General features: G+C 40.1%; 1 protein-coding gene across 1 annotated transcript in view; it reads left to right on the top strand.

Moving 5' to 3' along the window:
- NMBR (neuromedin B receptor) overlaps positions 1-26,927 on the top strand; it is a 414,971-nt gene that overhangs the window by 109,747 nt on the left and 278,297 nt on the right. The window lies entirely within an intron of this gene.

Raw genomic sequence — 26,927 nt, 5'->3', positions numbered from 1 at the left:
CTAGAGGACTATAGAACTGTTGTTTCTTCTTATGGTAGCAGCTGGACCAAACTGCTCAAATTGAGAATATGGGTTGGCCAGAGTAATGTGAATGATACTGTTTCCAAATGGAAAATGGTTTTGTTTAGCAAATCAAAATGTTGCACTCATTTCAGATGGTGAAAGTGCATCTTGCAAGATATTCTGTTTAGCAGTGGCTCACCAAAAATCAAGCTGATTGTATGTGCATGACAGTGTTACTTTCTGATCTACATCACTGGGCTCTTGCACTCCACGCATGTCCCCAGGACTGCGGGGGGCAAGATAATATAGTTTTTTTTTCTAACCCCCATCAAGTGTGGAAGATGAGTGGTACTTCATCTGCAGTTGGTATTTGCGGAGGATAAGTCCCACTTGTCCTGTGAAACAAATGTTTTAATATTTACTTTTTGGGCGTGAATCACAGCACCATGTGATACTAAGTCATGTGTATGGGGAAGAGGTGCCAATATAATTTCTAGGCTAATCATACAGATGATATGACCATCATATTTTCTTGTATTCAATATTTGATGCCCTTACCTGGTCCTAAAGGGAGTATAAAATCTTTGGATCCTTTTTGGGAATTTTTTGTTGATAACCATTTAAGTGATGGAAAGGAGAGTATGCAAATTCAGTATTTATAATACTATGATAATACAGATATAATAAACAAGACACACAGCAGGAGTTTTTCTGATTTTATTGCACATATAACTTTTTTTCATACACATTTTGTTACTTATCTCTATTTAGATGAACATGGCTACATCTGTACTATCTGTTCTTTAACATATTTCACTGGTTCTAATCTTATGATTGGGTATTTTAGATTGTAGACCAATAAAAGTGGCATTTTATATTGTGTCTTTCTGTGTGTCAACTACAAGATAGCACCTGCTTTATATTTACATGTGAATTTATTAATGATGATGGTTGCTGGTGTCAGTGCTAAAATAATGGGCAGCACTCATTTCTGCTTGCACAGCAGTATTCCCCACTTTAGTTGAATGGAGAATATCATTAGCCTAAAGTAGTACGTCAGGTTTCCATAGCTGCTTACAACTAGACACTTTGTGTGTTATCAGAATCAGCCTCTTTGCGTCTTTTTCTTCAATTATAATTTTACTAAAATACTGTATCAGCATATGCATGGTTCTTTTTGTTCAAAATTCAGTGCATATCATCCTATGAAATTGTCCTCCTGGCCAAAGGACAAACTAAGGCATTAAGATAATATACCGTATAAAGGATTTTGAGGACAAATATTTAGGGAAAAATATAAAATGTTATAAAACATATTATTTAATGGCTAAATATTGCACTATTGCAGAACAATTAGCTTTTTATGAACTGTACATATTTCCTTACTAACAAAAATCATTTTAAATATTTTTTTTATTGTATTTCTCTTAAAATGTATAGAAATAAAACACAGTGATGATAAACAAAAGTTTGTGTAAGAAGAGTGTAGGGAAAGTATAAAGGTAGTGAACAAAATGTTGAGTAATAACATCTTATTAATAATGTAGTTAATCTAAATCTCATATAAATAATTAACTACAAGTTAGAAACCTTATCTTTGTTTCCTTTTTTAAGTATAAAAATATATGGGTAAATGACATGGAGATAAAGGGATTCAACATAAGCTGATAAAAAGCTTCAAGGGAGTCATGTGTCACAGGAGGTAATTTATAAACTGAAGGATGAGCACTCTCCAACTAATTTAATCAGTTTTCATTAACAGGCTCTAGAAAAATGACCTATTGGATGCTAAAATGTATTAGATCTATCAATTAGAAGTTGCAAAGCGTTAAACATAACTGAATAAGTCCACAACAATTATATAACTATACATTAATAAGGATGTTTAATAGAATTACTTGAATGTTTGAGAAAAACAATGAGGCTGAATATTTTCTCTCTCTTTTTATATGTGGTAATGTCATTTAAATGATCATATACGTAGATAGTAGGTACTATCTAATACCCCTTTTCCACTAGCTGTTTTTACCCGTGTTTTTGCACGGGGGCGCGCATCGACACGGATTTTTAGTAGGTGGAAACGGGTCAACACGGGTTGAGTGACCCGGGAATCCAACCCGGCTATTTACCTGGGTAGAACACGGTAATGACACGGATAGCGGTGCAGTGGAAACGGTCATTACACGTGTTTTCAGACCCGAGTAACGCTCTGAGACGCTGATTGGCTGCTTCTGGGGCACTGGAAGATGATGTCATCCCTGGGAGACACGCTGGGCACATGCAGGCACCGCAGCAGCAAACAACACTACGCTGGGCACATGCAGGCATTGAGGCAGCTTGCAAACAAAACACTCTGAAGTCGCGCTGGGTACATACAGATATTTTTATTGCTGCAGCTTCCAAACAAACAGACAATATACAGCATCAGAAGCTCCAGCACAGCAACATGGCTAGCCATACCTGGTCAGACACAGAGATCAAAGAGCTGCTTAATATTCGGGGAGAGGAAGAAATAAGAAGGCAGGTGACTGGAACAGTTAAGGATGCTATCGTCTACAAGAACATATCCCTTATGCTGGCAGAAAGGGGCATCCAAAAAACCCAGCAACAAGTCGTTAACAAATTGAAGGCACTACGCAGACAATTCACCAAAGTACACGACCATAACCGCAAGAAAAGTGGTGCTGGGCGTATGGAATGGCCATATTATGACCTATGCTATAGTGTCTTCGGCAAAACAGCGATAACAAATCCCATAGCACTATCGTCATCCAGCTCTGCCAGTCGCCAGATGTCAGTCGACGAGGACTGTGACGAAACACAGCACAGCCTTCCCAGCTCACAATGCAGCCCATCATCCCCGCTGCTTATATCCGACAGCAGTTTCGAAGACTCGACCGTCAATGATGATTCCATCAGTGCCACTATTGAGGACGTACCACAGTCTCAGGCGGAGACGTCGCAACCCCCCAAGACCACGACTTTGCGCTCAAATAGTAAGTATTACCATTACAAATACAGTTGCAGCAGTCCCTATATGTAAAGGCATGGTAACGTTGCAGAGTATAGCTAGTGTGCAGGTGTGAGAAGGCCACAAACACGTATATGCTACCACTGCTATTTTTTAATAGAATCATGGTAATGTTGCAGAGTATAGCTAGTGTGCAGGTGGGAGAAGGCCACAAACACGTATATGCTACCACTGCTATTTTTATATTGTTGCTTACATTCTGTTTCATCTCCTTCACAGTCTACAACGTTCCACAGCGGAAAAAGAAACTGAACAAAACAGAACAAACGGTCAAAGCAATGAAGTCCATTATCGTGGATCACCTGCGTGAGGCAGATAGTGAGCTCAATGCCCAGGAAGATGCACGGCTTGAGAGATTTCTTGCGTCAGAAAAAGAAATGCATCAAACTTTTATGAGTCAGTTAATGACCATGCATGATAGGCAGATGACATTTTTGGAACGCACGTTTGCACGTACCATAGGGAATACCACACAAACACAACAGCAAGACACAGCCTACCCACAGCACCCATATGGTCCATACAACTATGAGCCTCCCTCAAATCCCCCAACACAAATCCCGCAATCCTCAGAATTTCGGGTATATAGACAACTGCCTTAGAGCAGCGGGTTATAAAACAATGTTTGTGTTTTAAGGTTCTGTTTGCACTGTATCCTCAACCCTGATACCTACAAATGCAAACATTATTTTGATTTTCCAGAGTGCCCTGTTGGCACTTTAAACTTTTATATTGTTACCTCAGAAAATGGGCAGTGGGATCCAGATATTGGGGCTACCTTTTTATATTGTTACCTCAGAAAATGTGCGGCAGTGTGATCCAAATATTGGGGGTAACCCGATACCTGCCAAACCAAACATTAGGGTTTTTTTTTTACAGAGTGCCCTGTTTGCACTTTACTCTTTTACCTCAGGGCAGGTGTCTTCACCATGTGGCCCTCTAGCTGTTGTGGAAACACATAGCAACACATGCTGGTACATGTTGTTCCACAACAGCTGGAGGGACACATGTTGAAGACCCCTTGAGTTATGTGGAATTTTACAGTGACATGTTTGCACTTAAATATTTTATATTGTTACCTCAGAAAATGTGCGGCAGTGTGATCCAAATATTGGGGGTAACCCGATACCTGCCAAACCAAACATTAGGGTTTTTTTTTTACAGAGTGCCCTGTTTGCACTTTACTCTTTTACCTCAGGGCAGGTGTCTTCACCATGTGGCCCTCTAGCTGTTGTGGAAACACATAGCAACACATGCTGGTACATGTTGTTCCACAACAGCTGGAGGGACACATGTTGGAGACCCCTTGCGTTATGTGGAATTTTACAGTGACATGTTTGCACTTAAATATTTTATATTGTTACCTCAGAAAATGTGTGCCAACTGTTTAAAAGAAAAAATATAATAACAATTTTTGAACCAAATTTTTATAACTGAAAAACGAAATAAACAAAAATTGTTTGCACACAAAAACTTGTCTGTCTTCTCTACTGCAACATTGTTTGAAGATTAGCTGCAATGGTGGCCCTTATGCACTCGCTGGCTGCGTCATGCCCCCCCACCAAGCCTGGTGCATCATGTACAGCGACCCCCGCCCCATGATCATGTATATTCCACTCGGGGAGAAAGTTTTCCTTTTGAATCTCACATATGTTATGGAGAATGCAGCAGGCCGCTACTATATCTGGCATTATTTTCAAGTCCACATCATTCCTCTTCATGAGGCAGCGCCAGCGTCCTTTTAAACGCCCAAACGCATTCTCCACTGCCATACGGGCCGAACTTAGGGCATGGGTATATGATGTCTGTTCGGGGGATAAGTGAACATGCTGGGTGTAACCCTTCATTAGCCAGCGCTGTAATGGGTATGCTGCATCACCAATGAGATGGACCGGGATGTCCACACCATGTACGATCACCGATTTCTGTTAATAAAACATTAATATTATTACAGGGGTAAAACTTGACTATTGGTTTATGGGCGAACATTTCAGTTTAAGTAGTAAATAATCTTACCTCTCGAGGGAAAAGCCATCCACCAAGCTTGTCCTCAGCAATACTGTAAAGATCGGAGTTGGCGAGAACCCTTGCATCATGTGACCGTCCGGGCCACCCTATGAAGACATCTGTGAAACTAAAAATAAAGGTTTATGCATTATCATAAAACAGGCCAAGCCTATTTCAAACACATTAGTGAAACAGTGCTTACCAGTATTTGTGGTCCACTACCGCTTGCAGAACAATGGAATGCCAACCCTTACGATTGTAATAGTCTGCTGGGTTGTCACGGGGGGCGATGATGGGGATGTGGGTCCCATCTATGGCACCAGCACACTGTGGGTAGCCACGCTTCTTAAACCCTTTTATAGTCTCATCTAGCCGCTGTCCTTGTGGCAAGGAAATAAAGCGATGGTACATGGTATCCAGCAATGCCCGCGTGACCTGGTAGACAATCTTGCAGACCGTGCCAATCCCTACTCCAAATAAACTGGAAACTGTGCGATACTCTCCAGGGGTAGCATACCACCAGAGAGCAATCGCTAATCTCCTGGCTGGCTCAATGGGCTTACGGAACCTGGTGGTCTGCATGGTTATTGCGGGGGACAGTAGTTCCAAAACATACTCGAATGTAGCGCGAGACATCCTGAAGTTTGCCATCCACTGCTCCTCCTGATATGCTAGAATAGTCTGCATGAATGCTTCCCCATGTCTGCGATCTCTCATCCACATTCTTCGGCTTGGTGTACAGTTAATTGTTATGAGAGAAATAACAACAGTGGATGATATACGCGCTCTCCTCCTTTTCAAATATTTGCGTCGATAGAAAGCCCTCTCTGCAAAGAATTGAGCTCTCCTTCTCCAGCTCTGCAGTAGGTAGCACAAGGTGAAAAGCTGCATCAAGCTGTCTGTAGCAGAAAGCAGCAGTAAACTGCAAACAGTCTGCAACTCCATGCTAGACACAGCTACTGCACCGGCGTCCGTTGCTGCAATGCTGTGAGCAGGCCCCACCCCTCTGTTTTGGGCCTTTTGATGACATCATCTTGATGAGACAGTAAAAAGTCCATTTGTAATGACAGCAATAGGCTTTTACAGAGCTTACCCGGGTTAGGTGGAAACAGATCAGACACGGGAATAACCCGTGTCGAAGTGTCGTGGAAACGGGGGAGCCGACACGGGTTGTAGCCGTGTTAAACATCCCGGATCGGACACGGTACGTAGGTGGAAAAGGGGTATAATTAAATCCTCACTTACACAGCATCGCATGTTTCAAAAAGGTTGTTGATTAAATAAAACAATCTCAGTTTCACAGTACCAGCCACGGAGCACTTAAGACAGTGTGGCCCAGGGGAAAGGGGGGTTAGATTGTGCATACCTCCTAACATGATCCAGGAAGGACAAAACGCTCTCTACCTGGATTTACCTCTTTATTTAATTGATTAGAAAGGAATTTTAACAGAGGTTAATGCGATCAAAAATTAAGAGGGAAATGCAGGTAAAGAGCATCTTGGCCTTCCTGGAATGGGTCATGTTGGGAAATATGGATTGCGCATATTAAATTTAAACCAATGGTGACAGAGGGGGACCCAGAGTACAGTATCCCCTGTGCCCCAACATTAATATGGCTATGGTAGCAGCTATGTGTACTTATGTGCATCATGGCTTCATCTTTGAGACATTTGCTACTGGCAAGATCAACCAGGTATCTTGCCTTTCTAACAATTGATACACATAGGGGTTGTCTGCAAAACAGGACTGCATATATTAATTTGATATGTGCTACTTGTACATTTGTGTGTGAATAAGTCTATACCTGTATACAAAATGTTATGAATCAGTAGCTGTTGCTTTTTTTTTTCAAGACAATTTCTGTTGTGCTTCAGCTGCAACTTTGTACATATTTAAAACTACTGTAAATTCTGTGCAGTTAAAGTCACAGATCAGCACCTCTGGTACAGATAGAGTGGTGTTTCCCTGCATCTACTATGTGAATAAAATACAAATTCAATGAAAAGTTGCCAGTGGCTCACTCACACCAGGCCTCTCATGCTGGTGTATGTGAACATATCTGTGCATTAACAAATCCTATATCATCTTGGCTGTTCAAGTACAAAAGTATAATATCCAATTGGATCTTGAAATTACTTGAACTGCTATCTACCAACTACAGTATAACCAGACATAGTTATTTTTACCTCTTGGATTGATATTAATGATAATAATAAAAATGCTAGAAGCCAAAATAAAAGGAGCACTGGTGGTAAAGATTGTATGAGGAAAGAACAAGAGGGAAGAGTGCTTATATTCTACAGGAGGAAGGAATGTCGGTAAACAGTTAGAGGCCAAACTTCAAGGAGGTAAGGTGGGAAGAAGGTGTAATAGAAATTAATAGAAGTTCTAGTAGGTTTTGCTGGAAAGATGTCAGCTAAGAAGTAATTATCTAGTGCCAATCACTGTCATCATCTGCTATTCTTATTTGCCCCGTCCACCTGCAAATAATTCGGCTTTACCTGACACATATGTATCTTTTTCCTGGATGTGTTTGTAATTGCACTAACGTACCCTTACTGAATACATTTGTGATATCATGGCCTGCCTCCCCACCCAGAGAACCAGCCTTGTGCGGAAATCTTTTTCTCTTTGTTTCCCTTGCTTAGACCCTAATTTCCTCCCAGTCCTCTTTACCAGGAGACAAAAAAATACCTTCTGTCTCCCAGGTCCTGCCCTCTCACAGACCAGATGCCAGAGTGGCAGCAGAGAGATGTAATGTCTTTCATAAGCCATATAATAGTGCCCCAGGGAGCAACTGCTGATGGCCTACCCTAGTGCCAGATCTAACTAGCAGAGCAGACACTGACACCAGCACAATAGCCAACATGTGTGTGCTAACATCATTGCATATCTGCTACACAGTAGCATGATATTTCTCAGATTCTTCTTCATTGCTCAATGGTTTGCCAGGTAATCCATACATCTTCAAATATACTGCCCTATACTGATCAAATGTGGATGACACTTTGCTGCCATTGTCCACAAAATAATTACTGTTTTGTAGCACCTGTTCTCATTTAGGGACCAGAACCCTAGAATAAAGGTATAATTAGAAGCAGAAATAGCAATTATTATGGGCATGATGAAACATCTGTACAAGTCACTTCACAAATTTGGGATGAATTTGTCAAGATTTTGAAAACATTGTTTGCCAATCCCCAACCCCAGATAATTACTAAACGTCCAATGTCTGAACTTTTCATTTTAGGCCTCACTGAGCCCTGTTTATCTCAATTTAGGAATCAGCAGATTTGCTTAATAATGTAATAAAATGAATCTGCAATATAGTATATAGTACATATACAGTACAAGATAATAAAGGCAAGTTGCTTGATTCTTAAATTATTTCTCATGTTTCTTTTTACTGCATAATCAACTTGTTAAGGATATGAGGTGTCCTGAAATGTTGGGCAAGTATATGTCAATTCTAATCCTTTCGTTGCCACAGAGCTTTGCCATAGTGTCATGGAATGGGCAGATGCATGTAGAAAGAACTAGCATTTGTTAGTCCAGGTGAGCTTTCAGTAACCTGAAAGTGTTGGCTTTTTCCACTTTTTTTTTATAAATGGCCCAAAAGCTGTATTACTGCAGAGCTTTAGAGAAAACACTATTTGCAGGCTCATTATCTTATGATCATACCCAGTTGTGGAAAGAACCATCAGAAACAGTTTGCAACACACATCTCATATGCAGCCACACTGCTAAGTATATCAGAATGTATGATAATATCCTCAGTACTGCATTTAATGATGGAATTACATTATTGTCAAAAGAAATATATCAAAACATTCCAACTCTATATGCACTTCTGAAAGTTTACTAGAACAAAATATATCCCCAGGTAGACCGATAGTGTTGAGTTTTGGGGGTTTTTCAGAAAACATGAGTCAACTCATTGATCAGCATCTGCCAAAATATGTTCTGGAACTTCCCTCCTTTCTAAGAGATAGTATGGACATTTTGAATAAGTTGGAAGGAATGACATTACTACCAAATATGTGGCTGTGCACATGTGAAGTGCAATCATTATATACAAGGATTTAATTTGAGATAGGAATCAATGCAGTAGAGTATTTCCTGCATATGGGAATGCAATCTGAATTGAACAACTTCCTTATGAAACTACTCATATTCATTCTAACTAAAAATTATTTTGTGTTTTATGCAAATTTTACTTACAGGTCTGTGGTACAGCAATGGTGATCACTTGTGCTCCCACGTATGCAAACTTATTCCTTGGATGATGGAAGCAGGAATGCATTTTTCCCCCCAGAAAATTCTTTATTTATTATTTATTAACAGTTTCTTATATAGCGCAGCAAATACCATTACGCTTTACAATTGGAAACAACAATGATAAAGCAAAACTGGGTAATAACAAACAGTCATAGAGGTAGGAAGGCCCTGTTTGCAAACTTACAATCTATAGAAAATTAATATTATACAAATAATATCAAACTGTATCTTGCTTTCAATACATCGACAATGTGATGATTATTTGAGAAGATTTGACCAGATTCATTGATATTCTTAATAAGATAAATACATTTGAAATTAACCCCAGTAATTAGTCAAACCAAGATCACATCCTAAATTTAGCCATCATGATAACTAAAGATGGCAAGAAATCAACAGATATGCACAGAAAAGCCACAGCCACAAAAGGTACTCTTTATTTTGAAAGTATACATTTTCCAGCCACCCTAAGAAGCCTCCCTAAGAGGGATACCCAATGCTGAATACATAAGAATCAAAAGTAAATTTTTAGAGAAGGTGATTATTGAATAAAAGAGCAAAGGAATTGGAAGATATATTACATAAAAGGGGACATTATTCCAAAATCACTGAACAAGCCTTTAGTGTAACAAAAAACATGGCTCCTTCATATGATATTTATCCCTGTGTATAAAGTATATAGGCATGATGGGAAGACAACTTAAAGAATATTAGTACACACAAGGAATATCAGACATGTGAAAACAAATGAAACAAAACTTACAAGTGTGGTTAGACGTATTGTCTAAGAGTTTGAAAGGCCAAGGAAAGTTAGTTTAGGCATAAGAAGAGGAAATTTAAATAAAGAATTGCTATAAAAAAGGAATCACAACTGATATTCCTACTGGGCAGCATAGCCCCTATGGGACTAAATGAGAATATAAACTACACAGCTTTTTTATGAATAGATGAACCCTAGTATTCAATCTATTGATAATACAGGGTTACTATTAAAGAAAGACACTTTCAATGTTTTATATAAACCAAAGTATTATTGATATAGTCAAAATACTTACATGGATATGTAGTATATATTGGTAAATTTATATGACTAAGCCTTTTGTCACATGACAGATATTAATACAATAATCCAATTAATTCCAAACACACTTGTTCCACTGATGAAAGTGGCTTCCCAGAACTTTTCCCTTTGCATAAACAACCAGTGTTCATAAATGATTTGCTACAGTCATAGATGCACCGCATTGTAGGTGGAGGTTTCCCATATTGTGTTCTAAAATGCCACTGTATAACAGTAACATAGTTTGTTTTCACTAATTCTAGCACACAAAAAAACCTTCTCTACCGGCATAGCAGCCATTTTGTTTATATGACGCAATGGTTGCTCACATGGGGACATACTTCCGTGTGTATGGAACAAATGGGATTATCATATTGATATCTGTCATGTGACAAAAGGCCACACATACTGTACTGTAGTGCATTTGTTATTTAGCCATATAAACTTGCAGACATACTGTATACTATATATACTTATAAGTATTTAGAATATATCACTAATTGATTTAAATAAAACATTGAAAGTGTCTATTTCTTTTATAGTAACCCTGTATAATAATTGATATCCCTTTGAGACATGTGACAATAAAATACTATATTTATATTTACCCTGAAAAAAGTCAACACTCATCTCTCACTAATACTTTTTTTAAATTATGTTCATGCACTAATATCAAGAATATTCATCCACTAATACCAATATTGTTGAGGTTAAAACTTTACTCAATTGGAGATGATAATATATATTATTATTATTATTATTATTATCATTTATTTATATAGCAACACAAGGGATCTGCAGCGCCCAATTACAGAGTACATAAACAAAATAATCAAAACAGGACAATAGTGACTACAGTTGAAGACAATATAGGACAGGTACAGGGTAAATAAACAGCTACAGCAGCAGATAACACAGCTACAGCAGCAGATAACACTGACACAAGTATCATGCGGGCAGAAAACCACAGATTTGGTGCCGTCGAATATGGTTTAAGTAAGAGAAGTATAAGCACATGAAGGTTGATCGATTACATTCTGAAGGGGAGGGGCTGACAGACAGGGGTGATACAGATGGGGTAGACAGTGAGTGAAGAACAGAGGCATAGGATAAGATTAGGCTGGGTTTGGTGAAAAAGTGGGTCTTTAGAGCCTATTTTAAGTTTTGTAGAGAGGTGGAGAGTCTGAAGGGGATAGGTAGAGAATGCCGGAGAAGGGGAGAAGCATGTGAGAAATCTTGAAGTTAGGAGTGGTAGGAAGTATTCAGTAGGCAGGAGAGGTGGCATTCATTAGCGTAGCAAAGAGGACGGGTGGGAGTCTAGATGGAGATAAGGTCAGAGATGTAAATGGAAGATGAGTGGGTGAGGGCTTTGTAAGGGAAGGGAAGCCAGTGAAGGGCTTGTAGGAGAGGGGAGGTGGATGTAGTGCATTTGGTGAGGAAGGTGAGCCGGGCTGCAGCATTGAGGATAGATTGGAGAGTCATTTGTCAGGGATGCCAGTTAGGAGGAGCTTACAGCAGTCCAGTCTGGAAATGACCAGTGAGTGGATAATGATCTTAGTAGCATCCTGGGAGAGAAAGGTCTGATCTTGAGAAAAATGTTTGAGATGAAAATGGCAGGTTTGTGAGAGGTGCTGAATGTATATGAACATGTTCATCAGTAATAAGAAGATGCATACATCCAAAAGGGTATACAAACATATATCTTTCCTTAATACAGATCATTAAACATATACATATATCTTTTTCTCAATATATGACAATTATTTCTATTGTCACTAATTTTTGCACATTTTCTCATTAGCGATACAGGATTCATTTAGCAAATTCTTGTTAATATATTTCAGTTATTCACAATCTTAAGATATATATATATATATATATATAAATAACTGTGATTATATGACTGAGCAAATTATATAAACTAAGTAATAACACCTATACCTTTAAAAGGATCACATTCAAATAATAGTAAATGTACTCACTAATAACTAGGTAATAATTTTTGGATTCACAGAACTGTATGTGCACCTAAATATTTAAGAAACAAAATATACTTTTATTTTGTTCCCTCTATTTTCTTTGTTATCCATTCAGATGGTCGACAGTGTTAAGGTCAACACTCATTAGGTCGACCACTATTGGTTGACATTGACAAATGGTCGACACATGAAATGGTCAACACATGAAATGTCAACACATGAAAAGGTCGACATGGCTTTTTTAAAAAAAAAATGTGATTTTTAACTTTTTCATACTTTACCATCCATGTGGACTATGATTGGGAACAGTAACCTGTGCCAAGTTCAGCAGTAGCAGAGCAAGGCACCTTGCCCAAAGCATGGCAAGCGACTAGTTGGGGTTCCTGGTCATGTTAAGGAAAAAATGACACAAAAAAACAGTTCAAAAATTCATGTCGACCTTTTCATGTGTCGACCTTTCACGTGGCGACCATTTTCATGTGTCAACAATTTGTCCATTGCAGCCATGTCAATGTCGACCAATAGTGGTCGACCTAATGACTGTTGACCTTACCATTGTTGACCATTCATACCGGAACCATTTTCTTTTTGTTCACTTTATTCACCCTTTACACTTTCTACACATTTGACTCCTGTTTTTTTATTATTAATTCTCACTATTTTTAGCATAAACACTATGGTTTATAGAATTAAACTCTGATTATTTAGGATGTAAATTGGATTAAGTATAATGAAATAAGGACAATAAATTAAGACATGAACACTATTGAGATAATAGATATGAATTTATAAATTGGCTTAATTGTTATAATAAAATTATTATTTTTTCATAAATTTAATATTGAAATATAAATGGAATATGTGTCTATCCTCCATCTTAACACATGTTTCATATCCTAGTGATGTTCACAAAGGAATTTACTTATTGGAGAACAAGGAACTACTGTTTAATTACATAAAGAAGATGACTGGCCCATTGGGTTTAAATTGATTGGACATTGAGTGACTCGGCTTTCTGCCTTGAAAAAGCATAGTAAAATGCCTGTTGGCACATGCTAAATATGTTGTTGATAAACCTAAAAATATTTGTAATATTAATAAAAATATTAGTGTGCTTCATCTAATTTAATGTCATAATAAAGCAGACAATTAGACTTGCCACATACCAAAAGGGTTTTAGTAGATGTAGTGGCTGCTGAATCTTGTTATGCATGGACCAACTATGAGCTATGCTATGACCAGCTACCATCAATAAAAAATGTCAGTGATTTTTAACTTGATACATATTGTGGATCTAATATATAAAGCTGTATTAAATACTCAGTTGTTAGTACAATATATCCACAGATATATGATAAAGAGTAAGGTTGATAGTAGCAATGTGTAGTGTTGTTTAAGACAAAGGTGAGATTAATACAATATTTTGCTGGTGTATAAGAAACTTTATAATACATAAAAATACATAATAATAATAATAATAATAATAATAATAATAATAATAATAATAATAAAAGAAAACGTTTGAAAAAAAAATCTTGGCCATCTTGGACCTGGACCTACCTGGCTATTTGTTGCAATCAGTGTAAGCACCTTGTCTTTGAGGGGAGATTCAACACCCACCGGTCAAAACTTTCAAATACACTTTTTTTGTTTTCTTTAATTATTATTATGTATTTTATTTGCCATTGAGCCTATGAATGAAGTCAAAAGAAGCCTTGTTGGGGGTCTTTTCATCCTATTTACCATGAGTACTGGTACACAAAATTGTTCATTTTACAAAAGATACCTTGGCACCATATCTGTGTAAGTGAGGTACGAATCTCATCAACTGAAATGGAAATTGATTTTCAGGATTTTAAGCTGCATTACCAGTTAAAAAAATTCCTTGATATGTGTCTTTAGCATCCTCTTTATGTAAGTCAGATATGAACCCCATCAATTGCATTGAAAAGTGATATTCTGAAATTTAAGCTGCATTCACAGTTAAAAGATACATGCCCTCAACACCATATCTGTGCAAGTGAGGTATGAAGCTCCCTAAAAGACACCTTTATCATCTTTAATACCCAAATGAGTTTCTGATACACCAGCAAAATAACATATTAAGCTCAACTTTGTCTCAAACAACACTAAACTTTGCTTCTATCAACCTTACTCTTTTTCATGTATCTATGGATCTATCGAACGCCAGAGTTTCAATTAACTGCCTCTACCAACTACTGTAGATGGGAGCTGAGCTATATATAGATAAGGAAATCAAAATCTGCCCTTATATGAGACTATCCAAATTAACTCTATACTAGCTATTAGAAATTAACTGAATACAGGCAACTAGATAAATAATAACATACTAAATGCTAATAGTGTATACTCTCATATGAATCAGCTGGAAATCAAGGTATACACCAATATAATAAAGAGTATATATCTATGTGTACATATTTATCAAAAAATTTCAAGCCAATAATTAAATGTCAAATGGATAACTGCAGTCTGCAAATGTGAATACAATAATTGATAGATAAATGGAGTATCACTGCAATATAACAGCAAAATTATTTTATAACAATAATAATACATTAGGTACTAGACATGTTGGCTTATAAATGAGAGGATTCAAAGTTGCAAAGAGAAAGGAGGACTCTGGTGTTGGGGCACTCTTACATAAAAAATCCTGATTGTCTATTAAGAGACCCACTTCATTGGTTATTACAACCTTAAATTCATGTATGTAACAGGTCATATTACCTACATCTCACCAGAATGTGATCATACAAAATCTATCTATCTATCTATCTATCTATCTATCTATCTATCTATCTATCTATCTATCTATCTATCTATCTATCTATCTATCTATCCATCTATCTATCTATCTATCTATCTATCTATCTATCTATCTATCTATCTATCTATCTATATAAATTGACATATGTTTGTGTGTATGTGTGTATGTATGTTCCAGCATAACTCTGGAATGCCTGGAGCAAGTTACACCAAACTTGGTACACATATGACTTACAATCTGGGAAAAAAATACTGTGGGGGTAAGACACCCCTAGCACCCCAAGGGGTGGGGGTGGGAAAAGAATGATATGTAAAAATCCATAGTTTTCGGCATAACTCTGCAATGCCTAGAGCAATTTACACCAAACTTGGTACACATATGATTTACAATCTGGAAAAAAATACTGTGGGGGTAAGACACCCCTAGCACCCCTAGTGTGGGGGTGGGAAGGGGATGACATGTAAAAATCCATAGTTTACAGCATAACTGGAATGATTTACACAGAGGCACACATAGATAGGGGCAGAGGCACCCAAAAGTAAGGGCAGAGGCACCCACGGGTAGGGGCAGAGGCACACATGGGTAGGGGCAGAGGCACCCACATGTAAGGGCAGAGGCACACATGGGTAGCAGCAGAGGCACCCACAGGTAAGTATAGAGGCACACACAGGTAGGGGCACAAGCACCCATGGGTAGGGGCAGAGGCACATATGGGTAGGGGCAGAGGAACCCACAGGTAAAGATAGAGGCACACACAGGTAGGGGCATAAGTATACAGGTAGGAGCAGAGGCACACATTGCTGGGGGCAGAGGCATACATTAGTTTCAAAGCTAAGAAAGGAGACCTAGGGCCCTTTGACATAGATTCAGCCTGCAAACCTAACATATTTAATATACAGCGGGTGGAGCTTGGCCTGTCGTCCCAGCATTTACAGCACTGAGCAGGGCAGCATCAGAGGCGAGATGGGGCAGAGAAGAAGATGGATTATTCTCCTCAGCACCAGCATTTTGACTGCATCAATCCGGGGAAGCCTAGAGGTGCTGCCTGACAAAGATTGGCATTATTCTTTAAATACTGTAGCAAAGCACGGGTTTTCAGCTAGTTATGATTATAATCACATTTATTTTTCTCTCAGACAATTTTTATTTTATTAAATCAGTCAACTACCACTGTGATTTGCAGAATATTTGGTATCTAAACTTAATGCAACCGCTTAAAACTTGGCTGTGACATATTTCACATTTTTTTGTGTTTTTAATATTATTGTACTAGTTCTATGTGATGTTAATTACCCAATTTTAACATAGTAACATAGTAACATAGTATTTGAGTTTGAATAGAGGCAAATTGCCCATCGTGTTCAACCTGTTTTAAGTTGTGATGATTCTACATACTTGCTAAATAATGTTTTATGACTAGTTAGCTACTATAACTCATGTTACCCCCGGATTAACCACGTTGATATTTTAAGTATTATAACCTTGGATAGCTTTTTCCTTCAGAAATGTATCCATTCTTTTTTTAAATCCAATTACAGAGTCTGCCATTACCACCTTCCCTGGCAGGGAATTCCACATCCTGATTGCCCTAACAGTGAAGAACCCTTTCCTCCGTTGCGTTTGGAACTTTCTCTCCTCCAGTCGCAGCGAGTGCCCACGTGTCCTAAACTGTGTTCTTTTAATAAATAATTCCTCTGATAACTCTTTGTGATGTCCCTTTACATATTAGAAGATATTAATAATATCTCCTCTTAGGCGCCTCTTTTCTAGTGTATACATATTCAGCCTAGTAAGTCTTTCCTTATAGTCCAGTCCTTCTAGGCCTTTAATCAATTTAGTAGCTTGCCTTTGAACACTTTCGAGTTCACTGATGTCTTTTTTATACAATGGTGCCCCAAACTGAACACAATATTCCAGGTGCGGACGTACCAATGCCTTATACAGCGGCATGATTACATCCGAGTCCCTTGTCTCAATTCCCCTTTTTATGCACGCTAGCACCTTACTTGCCTTCTTTACTGCATTTTGACATTGTGTACGGTTATTAAGCCTATTATCAATGAATACCCCAAAATCTTTTTCCAACTCTGTTTCCCTTAGGCGTTCCCCATTTAATATGTAGGATGCAAGTTTGTTTTTAGTCCCAAAATGCATAACCTTGCATTTGTCTGTATTGAACCTCATTTTCCATTTAGATGCCCAGAGTTCAAGTTTAGATAGATCATTCTGCAAGGCCTCCACATCCAATTCTGAATGAATTACCTTACACAGTTTAGTATCATCTGCAAAGACACTGTGCTTTCCAGGCCTACTTCTAGGTCATTGATAAATATGTTGAACAGTAGTGGTCTGAGTACGGACCCTTGTGGTATTCTGCTGACTACTGGGGACCAGGTTGAGGACTTCCCATTGACCACTACTCACTGTACCCTGCTATCCAACCAGCTGCTTATCCATGTGCAAATAGTTGTTCCTAGGCCAATCACCTTTAATTTGATCATCAGTCTCCTGTGCCAATTAATTATTAGGGGCTGGATGCATCATCGCTTGGAGAGTAATAAAATGGAAAGAGAAAAGGCACCAGCCACTCAGCTCCTAACTGCCATGTCACAGGCCCTGTTTGAAAAATGACAGGAGCTGGTTGGCTGGAAGTTTATCACTTTCCATGTTATCGCTCTCCAAGCGATAATGCATCTAGCCCCTAGATTTTATAACTGTCTATAAAAAATTTGTAAGAGTGCCCAAAAACCAGAGTCCTCCTTTCTCTTTGCCACTTTAATACTTTCTTTTTGACTCTTAGTAGCACCACCAACCTAGTTTACTGTCCTTGAATATAAGGCTTTATTAAATACATATTGGTCACTGTAGTATCATCTACAATAATATCTATGTGATTCCATCCAGACAAGCATTGCGTGAAATTAAATCCTTTCCTGCCAAATGATGGGATTCATAATGTTAGTTTCCTGAACACTTGTATGGGGCCGTGGTTCAGAATAGAAAGATTTCCCTTCTATTAACAGTTAAACACATTAGAAAAACCACTCCCCTGCCGAAGTACTGCATGAGAATGTAAAATAAATTAACAGATTGGGAAGAATACAGTATATTTTGTACTTGTGGTTGTTATCTGATAGTTATCTGCTACATATTGCTATATTTCAATGTATTGATACAATAATCTCTTGCTTATTGCAAATGTAACAATCTATAAAGTGATACACAAAAAATGCATTCATGTTAAAGAAGTATACCAAAAAGTTTATTTAAACACATATAGCCTTATTTGAAATCAATTTTTTCCTATGTATACAGTAGAGATGTGCACTTGAAATTTTTCGGGTTTTGTGTTTTGGTTTTGGGTTCGGTTCCGCGGCCGTGTTTTGGGCTCGACCGCGTTTTGGCAAAACCTCACTGAATTTTTTTTGTCGGATTCGGGTGTGTTTTGGATTCGGGTGTTTTTTTCAAAAAACACTAAAAAACAGCTTAAATCATAGAATTTGGGGGTCATTTTGATCCCAAAGTATTATTAACCTCAAAAACCATAATTTCCACTCATTTTCAGTCTATTCTGAATACCTCACACCTCACAATATTATTTTTAGTCCTAAAATTTGCACCGAGGTCGCTGGATGACTAAGCTAAGCGACCCTAGTGGCCGACACAAACACCTGGCCCATCTAGGAGTGGCACTGCAGTGTCACGCAGGATGTCCCTTCCAAAAAACATTCCCCAAACAGCACATGACGCAAAGAAGAAAAAAAGAGGCGCAATGAGGTAGCTGTGTGAGTAAGATAAGCGACCCTAGTGGCCGACACAAACACCTGGCCCATCTAGGAGTGGCACTGCAGTGTCACGCAGGATGGCCCTTCCAAAAAACACTCCCCAAACAGCACATGATGCAAAGAAGAAAAAAAGAGGCGCAATGAGGTAGCTGTGTGAGTAAGATAAGCGACCCTAGTGGCCGACACAAACACCTGGCCCATCTAGGAGTGGCACTGCAGTGGCACGCAGGATGGCCCTTCCAAAAAACACTCCCCAAACAGCACATGACGCAAAGAAAAAAAGAGGCGCAATGAGGTAGCTGTGTGAGTAAGATAAGCGACCCTAGTGGCCGACACAAACACCTGGCCCATCTAGGAGTGGCACTGCAGTGTCACGCAGGATGGCCCTTCCAAAAAACACTCCCCAAACAGCACATGATGCAAAGAAGAAAAAAAGAGGCGCAATGAGGTAGCTGTGTGAGTAAGATAAGCGACCCTAGTGGCCGACACAAACACCTGGCCCATCTAGGAGTGGCACTGCAGTGTCACGCAGGATGGCCCTTCCAAAAAACACTCCCCAAACAGCACATGACGCAAAGAAGAAAAAAAGAGGCGCAATGAGGTAGCTGTGTGAGTAAGATAAGCGACCCTAGTGGCCGACACAAACACCTGGCCCATCTAGGAGTGTCACGGCAGTGTCACGCAGGATGGCCCTTCCAAAAAACACTCCCCAAACAGCACATGACGCAAAGAAGAAAAAAAGAGGCGCAATGAGGTAGCTGTGTGAGTAAGATAAGCGACCCTAGTGGCCGACACAAACACCTGGCCCATCTAGGAGTGGCACTGCAGTGGCACGCAGGATGGCCCTTCCAAAAAACACTCCCCAAACAGCACATGACGCAAAAAAAAAAGAGGCGCAATGAGGTAGCTGTGTGAGTAAGATAAGCGACCCTAGTGGCCGACACAAACACCTGGCCCATCTAGGAGTGGCACTGCAGTGTCACGCAGGATGGCCCTTCCAAAAAACACTCCCCAAACAGCACATGACGCAAAGAAGAAAAAAAGAGGCGCAATGAGGTAGCTGTGTGAGTAAGATAAGCGACCCTAGTGGCCGACACAAACACCTGGCCCATCTAGGAGTGGCACTGCAGTGGCACGCAGGATGGCCCTTCCAAAAAACACTCCCCAAACAGCACATGACGCAAAGAAAAATTAAAGAAAAAAGAGGTGCAAGATGGAATTGTCCTTGGGCCCTCCCACCCACCCTTATGTTGTATAAACAGGACATGCACACTTTAACCAACCCATCATTTCAGTGACAGGGTCTGCCACACGACTGTGACTGAAATGACGGGTTGGTTTGGACCCCCACCGAAAAAGAAGCAATTAATCTCTCCTTGCACAAACTGGCTCTACAGAGGCAAGATGTCCACCTCATCATCATCCTCCGATATATCACCGTGTACATCCCGCTCCTCACAGATTATCAATTCGTCCCCACTGGAATCCACCATCTCAGCTCCCTGTGTACTACTTTGTGGAGGCAATTGCTGCTGGTCAATGTCTCCACGGAGGAATTGATTATAATTCATTTTAATGAACATCATCTTCTCCACATTTTCTGGAAGTAACCTCGTACGCCGATTGCTGACAAGGTGAGCGGTGGCACTAAACACTCTTTCGGAGTACACACTTGTGGGAGGGCAACTTAGGTAGAATAAAGCCAGTTTGTGCAAGGGCCTCCAAATTGCCTCTTTTTCCTGCCAATATAAGTACGGACTGTCTGACGTGCCTACTTGGATGCGGTCACTCATATAATCCTCCACCATTCTTTCAATGAGGAGAGAATCATATACAGTGACAGTAGACGACATGTCCGTAATCGTTGTCAGGTCCTTCAGTCCGGACCAGATGTCAGCATCAGCAGTCGCTCCAGACTGCCCTGCATCACCGCCAGCGGGTGGGCTCGGAATTCTGAGCCTTTTCCTCGCACCCCCAGTTGCGGGAGAATGTGAAGGAGGAGATGTTGACAGGTCGCGTTCCGCTTGACTTGACAATTTTGTCACCAGCAGGTCTTTGAACCCCAGCAGACTTGTGTCTGCCGGAAAGAGAGATCCAAGGTAGGTTTTAAATCTAGGATCGAGCACGGTGGCCAAAATGTAGTGCTCTGATTTCAACAGATTGACCACCCGTGAATCCTTGTTAAGCGAATTAAGGGCTCCATCCACAAGTCCCACATGCCTAGTGGAATCGCTCCCTTTTAGCTCCTCCTTCAATGCCTCCAGCTTCTTCTGCAAAAGCCTGATGAGGGGAATGACCTGACTCAGGCTGGCAGTGTCTGAACTGACTTCACGTGTGGCAAGTTCAAAAGGTTGCAGAACCTTGCACAACGTTGAAATCATTCTCCACTGCGCTTGAGACAGGTACATTCCACCTCCTATATCGTGCTCAATTGTATAGGCTTGAATGGCCTTTTGCTGCTCCTCCAACCTCTGAAGCATATATAGGGTTGAATTCCACCTCGTTACCACTTCTTGCTTCAGATGATGGCAGGGCAGGTTCAGGCGTTTTTGGTGGTGCTCCAGTCTTCTGTACGTGGTGCCTGTCCTCCGAAAGTGTCCCGCAATTCTTCTGGCCACCGACAGCATCTCTTGAACGCCCCTGTCGTTTTTTTTAAAAATTCTGCACCACCAAATTCAAGGTATGTGCAAAACATGGGACGTGCTGGAATTTGCCCATATTTAATGCACACACAATATTGCTGGCGTTGCTTCCTCAGTTGCCGTAAGAGGTTTTCAGCTGTGTGCGTATTCTGGAAAGCGGTGATACAAAGCGTAGCCTGCCTAGGAAAGAGTTGGCGTTTGCGAGATGCTGCTACTGGTGCCGCCGCTGCTGTTCTTGCGGCGGGCGTCCATACATCTATCCAGTGGGCTGTCACAGTCATATAGTCCTGACCCTGCCCTGCTCCACTTGTCCACATGTCCGTGGTTAAGTGGACATTGGGTACAACTGCATTTTTTAGGACACTGGTGAGTCTTTTTCTGACGTCCGTGTACATTATCGGTATCGCCTGCCTAGAGAAGTGGAACCTAGATGGTATTTGGTAACGGGGGCACACTACCTCAAGAAATTGTCTAGTTCCCTGTGAACTAACGGCGGATACCGGACGCACGTCTAACACCAACATAGTTGTCAAGGCCTCAGTTTTCCGCTTTGCAACAGGATGACTGCTGTGATATTTCATCTTCCTCGCAAAGGACTGTTGGACAGTCAATTGCTTGGTGGAAGTAGTAAAAGTGGGCTTACGACTTCCCCTCTGGGATGACCATCGACTCCCAGCAGCAACAACAGCAGCGCCAGCAGCAGTAGGCGTTACACGCAAGGATGCATCGGAGGAATCCCAGGCAGGAGAGGACTCGTCAGAATTGCCAGTGACATGGCCTGCAGGACTATTGGCATTCCTGGGGAAGGAGGAAATTGACACTGAGGGAGTTGGTGGGGTGGTTTGCGTGAGCTTGGTTACAAGAGGAAGGAATTTACTGGTCAGTGGACTGCTTCCGCTGTCGCCCAAAGTTTTTGAACTTGTCACTGACTTATTATGAATGCGCTGCAGGTGACGTATAAGGGAGGATGTTCCGAGGTGGTTAACGTCCTTACCCCTACTTATTACAGCTTGACAAAGGCAACACACGGCTTGACAAATGTTGTCCGCATTTCTGTTGAAATACTTCCACACCGAAGAGCTGATTTTTTTGGTATTTTCACCAGGCATGTCAACGGCCCTATTCCTCCCACGGACAACAGGTGTCTCCCCGGGTGCCTGACTTAAACAAACCACCTCACCATCAGAATCCTCCTGGTCAATTTCCTCCCCAGCGCCAGCAACACCCATATCCTCCTCATCCTGGTGTACTTCAACACTGACATCTTCAATCTGACTATCAGGAACTGGACTGTGGGTGCCCCTTCCAGCACTTGCAGGGGGCGTGCAAATGGTGGAAGGCGCATGCTCTTCACGTCCAGTGTTGGGAAGGTCAGGCATCGCAAACGACACAATTGGACTCTCCTTGTGGATTTGGGATTTCGAAGAACGCACAGTTCTTTGCGATGCTTTTGCCAGCTTGAGTCTTTTCATTTTTCTAGCGAGAGGCTGAGTGCTTCCATCCTCATGTGAAACTGAACCACTAGCCATGAACATAGGCCAGGGCCTCAGCCGTTCCTTGCCACTCTGTGTGGTAAATGGCATATTGGCAAGTTTACGCTTCTCCTCCGACAATTTTATTTTAGATTTTGGAGTCCTTTTTTTACTGATATTTGGTGTTTTGGATTTTACATGCTCTGTACTATGACATTGGGCATCGGCCTTGGCAGACGACGTTGCTGGCATTTCATCGTCTCGGCCATGACTAGTGGCAGCAGCTTCAGCACGAGGTGGAAGTGGATCTTGATCTTTCCCTAATTTTGGAACCTCAACATTTTTGTTCTCCATATTTTAATAGGCACAACTAAAAGGCACCTCAGGTAAACAATGGAGATGGATGGATACTAGTATACTTATGGATGGACCAGTGACTGCCGACACAGAGGTAGCTACAGCCGTGGACTACCGTACTGTGTCTGCTGCTAATATAGACTGGATGATTATGAGATGAAATTAATATATATATATATATATATATATATAATATCACTAGTACTGCAGCCGGACAGGTATATATATTTATTATGTAATGACTGATGACGGACCTGCTGGACACTGTCAGCTCAGCAGCACCGCAGACTGCTACAGTAAGCTACTATAGTAGTATGTATCAAGAAGAAAGAAAAAAAAAAAAAACACGGGTAGGTGGTATACAATTATGGATGGACCAGCGACTGCCGACACAGAGGTAGCTACAGCCGTGGACTACGGTACTGTGTCTGCTGCTAATATAGACTGGATGATAATGAGATGAAATTAATATATATATATATATATATATAATATTACTAGTACTTCAGCCGGACATGTATATATATTTATTATGTAATGACTGATGACGGACCTGCTGGACACTGTCAGCTCAGCAGCACCGCAGACTGCTACAGTAAGCTACTATAGTAGTATGTATCAAGAAGAAAGAAAAAAAAAAACACGGGTAGGTGGTATACAATTATGGATGGACCAGCGACTGCCGACACAGAGGTAGCTACAGCCGTGGACTACCGTACTGTGTCTGCTGCTAATATAGACTGGATGATAATGAGATGAAATTAATATATATATATATATATATATATATATATATATATATATAATATCACTAGTACTGCAGCCGGACAGGTATATATATTTATTATGTAATGACTGATGACGGACCTGCTGGACACTGTCAGCTCAGCAGCACCGCAGACTGCTACAGTAAGCTACTATAGTAGTATGTATCAAGAAGAAAGAAAAAAAAAAACACGGGTAGGTGGTATACAATTATGGATGTACCAGCGACTGCCGACACAGAGGTAGCTACAGCCGTGGACTACCGTACTGTGTCTGCTGCTAATATAGACTGGATGATAATGAGATGAAATTAATATATATATATATATATATATAAAATATCACTAGTACTGCAGCCGGACAGGTATATATATTTATTATGTAATGACTGATGACGGACCTGCTGGACACTGTCAGCTCAGCAGCACCGCAGACTGCTACAGTAAGCTACTATAGTAGTATGTATCAAGAAAAAAAAAAAAAAAAAACACGGGTTGGTGGTATACAATTATGGATGGACCAGCGACTGCCGACACAGAGGTAGCTACAGCCGTGGACTACCGTACTGTGTCTGCTGCTAATATAGACTGGATGATAATGAGATGAAATGAATATATATATATATATATATATATATATATATAATATCACTAGTACTGCAGCCGGACAGGTATATATATTTATTATGTAATGACTGATGACGGACCTGCTGGACACTGTCAGCTCAGCAGCACCGCAGACTGCTACAGTAAGCTACTATAGTAGTATGTATCAAGAAGAAAGAAAAAAAAAAAACACGTGTAGGTGGTATACAATTATGGATGGACCAGCGACTGCCGACACAGAGGTAGCTACAGCCGTGGACTACCGTACTGTGTCTGCTGCTAATATAGACTGGATGATAATGAGATGAAATGAATATATATATATATATATATAATATCACTAGTACTGCAGCCGGACAGGTATATATATTTATTATGTAATGACTGATGACGGACCTGCTGGACACTGTCAGCTCAGCAGCACCACAGACTGCTACAGTAAGCTACTATAGTAGTATGTATCAAGAAGAAAGAAAAAAAAAACACGGGTAGGTGGTATACAATTATGGATGGACCAGCGACTGCCGACACAGAGGTAGTTACAGCCGCGGACTACCGTACTGTGTCTGCTGCTAATATAGACTGGATGATAATGAGATGAAATTAATATATATATATATATATATATATATATAATATCACTAGTACTGCAGCCGGACAGGTATATATATTTATTATGTAATGACTGATGACGGACCTGCTGGACACTGTCAGCTCAGCAGCACCGCAGACTGCTACAGTAAGCTACTATAGTAGTATGTATCAAGAAGAAAGAAAAAAAAAAAAAACACGGGTAGGTGGTATACAATTATGGATGGACCAGCGACTGCCGACACAGAGGTAGCTACAGCCGTGGACTACCGTACTGTGTCTGCTGCTAATATAGACTGGATGATAATGAGATGAAATTAATATATATATATATATATATATAATATCACTAGTACTGCAGCCGGACAGGTATATATATTTATTATGTAATGACTGATGACGGACCTGCTGGACACTGTCAGCTCAGCAGCACCGCAGACTGCTACAGTAAGCTACTATAGTAGTATGTATCAAGAAGAAAGAAAAAAAAAAAACACGGGTAGGTGGTATACAATTATGGATGGACCAGCGACTGCCGACACAGAGGTAGCTACAGCCGTGGACTACCGTACTGTGTCTGCTGCTAATATAGACTGGATGATAATGAGATGAAATTAATATATATATATATATATATATATATATATATAATATCACTAGTACTGCAGCCGGACAGGTATATATATTTATTATGTAATGACTGATGACGGACCTGCTGGACACTGTCAGCTCAGCAGCACCGCAGACTGCTACAGTAAGCTACTATAGTAGTATGTATCAAGAAGAAAGAAAAAAAAAACACGGGTAGATGGTATACAATTATGGATGGACCAGCGACTGCCGACACAGAGGTAGCTACAGCCGTGGACTACCGTACTGTGTCTGCTGCTAATATAGACTGGATGATAATGAGATGAAATTAATATATATATATATATATATAATATCACTAGTACTGCAGCCGGACAGGTATATATATTTATTATGTAATGACTGATGACGGACCTGCTGGACACTGTCAGCTCAGCAGCACCGCAGACTGCTACAGTAAGCTACTATAGTAGTATGTATAAAGAAGAAGAAAGAAAAAAAAAAACGGGTAGGTGGTATACAATATTATATATATATTATATACAATTATATATATATATATATATATATATATATTAAACTGGTGGTGATTATTAAACTGGTGGTCAGGTCACTGGTCACACTATCAGCAACTTGCAAGTAGTACTCCTAAGCAGACAATCACAATATATATTATACTGTTGGTCAGTGTGGTCACAATGGCAGTGTGGCACTCTGGCAGCAAAAGTGTGCACTGTACGTTATATGTACTCCTGAGTCCTGCTCTCAGACTCTAACTGCTCCCCACTGTCAGTGTCTCCCCCACAAGTCAGATATACATTATACAGTCACACTATCTATCTATCTATCACTTCAGCAAGTAGTAGTACTCCTCCTAATGCTCCCCAAAATTACTACTGTGTCTCTCTCTACTCTAGTCTCACTCTCTTCTCTATAAACGGAGAGGACGCCAGCCACGTCCTCTCCCTATGAA

This window comes from Pseudophryne corroboree, chromosome 4, assembly GCF_028390025.1.
Source record: "Pseudophryne corroboree isolate aPseCor3 chromosome 4, aPseCor3.hap2, whole genome shotgun sequence".
In the NCBI taxonomy this organism is placed as follows: Eukaryota; Metazoa; Chordata; class Amphibia; order Anura; family Myobatrachidae; genus Pseudophryne; species Pseudophryne corroboree.
Note: the sequence above shows the minus strand (reverse complement) of the source record. Positions and strands in the feature narration are given on the sequence as shown.